At 43.8% G+C, this 4,199-nt stretch overlaps 1 long non-coding RNA gene across 2 annotated transcripts; it reads right to left on the bottom strand.

Moving 5' to 3' along the window:
- Positions 1-374: 374 nt before the first annotated feature.
- LOC125525479 lies at positions 375-3,994 on the bottom strand. 2 transcript variants are annotated; one of them, XR_007291314.1, is made up of 4 exons: positions 3,533-3,994; positions 2,799-2,929; positions 2,608-2,713; positions 436-2,170 (listed from the first exon to the last, which is right to left on the bottom strand). It is a non-coding gene; the product is annotated as an uncharacterized LOC125525479 (long non-coding RNA). The 2 variants fall into 2 exon arrangements; XR_007291313.1 differs by having other exon boundaries at positions 375-2,170; positions 2,799-3,994.
- Between the last annotated feature and the right edge of the window lie 205 nt (positions 3,995-4,199).

Raw genomic sequence — 4,199 nt, 5'->3', positions numbered from 1 at the left:
ACATGAGGAACTGTCTTCTTCCGGACCCAGACGAGGGATCGAGCCACATAGCAGTGGCGGGAGTGTCACAAGAAGTAGATGACTAGACGATCGTTTATCCTACTTTAGAATGCACGTAATTGTTTATTGAGGTGTGTGCGAATGATCTGTATAGTCACTTATGTAATTGGATGTTTATTTCAGTTATACTAGAAAATATGCCCGTGCGTTGCAGCGGGAAAATAAATTGGTGTGTATCTGGTAGCACGACAACCTGTGCTTCGCTACACCAAAACGCATACCAGCAACATGATATGGAACAATGACAGCCGGTAGGAAGTCACCAGGGTTTAAAAAAAATACATTCTCCGAACAATTTAGGCCTCCTGTTAATCCTCGGAACATGGCTCACACACATGATCTTGTTAGGATTTAATTATGACACTTAATTAAAGGGAAATCTCCCCTTGTTCCAATGGACACCCGCAACAATCGCATCCCTCGATGCGTTGTTCGGGAACAGACGCATCTCTCTATTGCGTCCTCTCAGATTGTATATAAGCCTAATCATTAATGAAAGAGATCAAGCGTTTTTGCCTTACTATTCATTCGTCTCGCGTCTCTCTCGTTCGATCTCAAACATTAGAAACGGATTGAGCGGAAAACCAGCGAGGGTCAACATAGGATACGATCATAAAAAAAGAGGATGACGGTGAACGAAACAATCATAAAAAAAGAGAGAGTTACGGTGAACCGACGCAAGCAATTGACTTGCAACGGGGAGAGAAAGTTGATCTCATCATCATGCAAATGCACACCGACGTCACAATGCATACACAAACATTGTATACGATCCTGCCAGGGATCCACCTCTTTGTCCATTGTCCACCATCACCATGATGCCCCCACAGCCAGCAGGACATGTCAACCTTAGTGAGCACGCGCCCTACTGAACGCCAATGAAGGTCAAGAAGGCCCTTGAGGCAACCCATAGGCGCCAAAACGTTGTCTTCATCCTCCTACTCCTCCACCCAACAATTGGTCAACTCAACTATGTGTAAATTACCTCGAAAATTCCTTGACCCCCTATACAAAGCCTTTACCTTCATGAACTAATCATGATACTACTTGACTAACAAATTTCCAATACATGTTGCTGAACTGATGTCGTTTGCTATTAATACTTGACTGCTGAGTTCAACCTCTTTAATTCCATGACATGAGCTCAAATAGCATACCACCAGGTCAAACATTTTTTTATATTAGGGATGTTTTTGCTTGTATGCATATTATTTTAATCTTATTAAATAATAAATTAAATCAAGGGAGGAGGCGACACTTGGGAGAGCATGGAGAGATGAAATGCCAAACATGACAATATTCATATTATTTTATTCATCAACACACAATGTTAATTCACTAATCAACTTGTACTAAAAATATAGTTTATCTAGCTAAGTGCATCAGGAATCTAACCTCAAAAGATATTAATTCATTGATTATTCATATCCTTGTGAATCCATCAGTGAACAAAGTAAATTCAATAGATTAATGTGGGATTAACGAAGAAAACTAAACCAGAAGATCAAATCAGTCTTAGTTAGCTCATCATGCGTGTTGTGACCAAGTTGTTCTCATTCAAAGTTTAACCTCCAAATAAAAGGAACAGAAAACTTTTGTCCCTCCTTCACAATGCTTCTACAGGTACCTAGAAGGCTTTTCAAGACTTGCAATATAGCAAGGTGCAAAGGGGGCGGTATGGCTTGATCTTACCGACAATCTCCCATGGGCTGAGAAAAACAGTTGATCCACATGAGCCTCTCCTAAGTTATAACACTGGTATTAATTGTGAATTTCTACTTCTCAAAATTTACAATCCTATTACATAATGAGAAGATAGTAACTTCTACCAAGAAAATAATTCTAGGAAATTATACAGGTGCACTCACTTTGAGCTGCACTTTTTCTACTCCTGCTATGCCACCTCGTGTATATTCACATTGTGTACACATATGATCATGCCAAGAATTGCAACTCCAGTAATTGTAGAATATCAGCAGCGAAGAGGGCATCATGACTGTTTTTGTTCAGAAATCAGCAGGAGGACTTACCGTGCATCATGATTTCTTTTGCACATACTCTTCTCCAATGCAGCTTTCACCAGAATAACAATAGCAATTTCTCCTCCCACCTGCGGATTTAAGTAACCTTGTTTTATCTCGTGTTGTCGCAAGAACCATTAGAAGTATGTTCATAGGAAGTTAAAGCCTACATGTACATGTTTTCAATCTCAATTTCCTGCAATGTTTTCCTTTGACTGTTTGGTTGTACGCTAGATGTATAGGGAGGTTTGTTTCTTGTATAGTAGCATTATCAAATAGGCCAGATCTGACTATTGGCTTAACCATGACTATTTTGCAGTCAGGCATAGTTCAAAAGATCACCTTAGGTCCTTAGCCAAGTCATTATGTCATTGTTTGAAACTTTGAATGCAATATCTGCATTAAGGATAACTGCATTTACATGGAGCGATGGTGTAAAATCTGAAGAGCTAGAAGCATCATATGGGTGGACCGTGTGCGTCTTTGAAGTAGCAACTACACTGGAATGAAAACCAGAATTACGTACATTGGTGTTATATTATTCTTGAACTACTTTCAAAGGAAACTTGGGCATCAACATTAGCATATGAGTCCATTCTTTGTTCAAAAAATGATATAAGTTTTGCATAGGCCTGCATAAGAAAACAACACAATATTAGCTCTGTTAGCATGCTACACTGAAATTGCAGAAAGCTAAGAGCATCAGTAGCTACCTACCTTTGCATATGGAGGACCAGCGTGTTGATGCGGGAGGGGCCATGGCGTTGTACCCACCACAGCAATACTTCTTGCAAGGGCATCCAATTGGAACATCTAGCCGCATAGTGAGTCCATTCTTCAAATAACTCCTGTAAATTTCACACAATGAACTTAGTAAGCATTGCCTTGAAGAGGAACTCAGGCTAGATTGGCAAAGCTGAGTGAGGTATCCAGCACAGAAGGACACGAATACGACCAACACAATGCGTGCCACCGGAACATTGAAACACATCCGGTCTAGCATTGTCAAGTTGGACATAGTTGAGAACTGTCCATAAGGTGCCCAGCTGAACCTATTCATTCGGATGGACCTCGCCATGCTAGCAATATCTTGCAGCCATCGATGGTTATGGAGAGCTTCCCAAACTGTGCACTTATTCAGGATGCGCGGACTGATCTTCAGTAGTAAGGATGGCGCAAAATCACTAACATCAAAGCCTTCCATCCATTTGTTAGTCCAAAAAAGTTGTACGCCCATCTCCCACATCACTCAATATGACCAAACAATTAAAGAGCTGACGTACACAATCATCCACCGCTTCCAGTAATCCTTGCCATGGTATATTAGGATCTGATCTTCTCATCCACTCCCATCTCATCCGAAGAGCTACAGCCTGTAGCTGCAAGATTTTGACTCCCAATCCTCTAAAGCGATATGGCCTGCACACACTTTGCTAAGCAACCAAGCTCACCTCACGTCACAGCTAGCCGGAGGCTGGAGAGCACGCGGTGCATCAAGGGGAAGTCGGGAAGTGGCGCGCAGGTGGAGTAGGACATCGGCTGTGGTGGGAAGCGACAGCGGGGTTGCAGCGATGTTCACCGCAGGAGCCAGGCGGACTGGTCCAACGGGTGGTGGAGTGCGCCGTCGCCACGGGAGCCAGGCGGACTGGTCTAACGGGTGGTGGAGTGCGTCGGGATGGCGAAGCCGGCGGGGTTGGGGGAACCATTGCCGAGGTGGAAGCAGTGGGATGGAGTCCAAGCGGCGCCGTGGTAGCAGGGATGGGGGAGCAGGCAACGAACGCAGCGTCGAGTGTCGTCCGCAGTGGAAGGCCGCATGGGTGGGGTAGGCGGTGCGCGGCGGTGTGGCGAGGGTGGCGCCGCGCTAGAGGTGGAAGATGGGATTGGGGCAGGGTCGTGGGTCGTGCGGTTTTTCCTGCTCGTATCCGTTCAGCGTGACTTGATAACTAAGACTGCGGGTTGAATAATAAAAACCACAGGGGCTTTTGTGCAAAATTGCCGTGACGGTGAACCCGGAGACTAAATCTGTGCTTTATTATTAGGAAGAGATATATACACATGTTATTCTACTGTAGACAGAGCAAATCACACGACTTATTAGCAGCAATCGTCTGTGTTATT

The sequence above is a fragment of the Triticum urartu genome, chromosome 7 (genome assembly GCF_003073215.2).
Source record: "Triticum urartu cultivar G1812 chromosome 7, Tu2.1, whole genome shotgun sequence".
Lineage (NCBI taxonomy): Eukaryota > Viridiplantae > Streptophyta > Magnoliopsida > Poales > Poaceae > Triticum > Triticum urartu.
The sequence above is the reverse complement of the archived record's forward strand: the minus strand, read 5'-3'. Positions and strand labels throughout refer to the sequence as shown.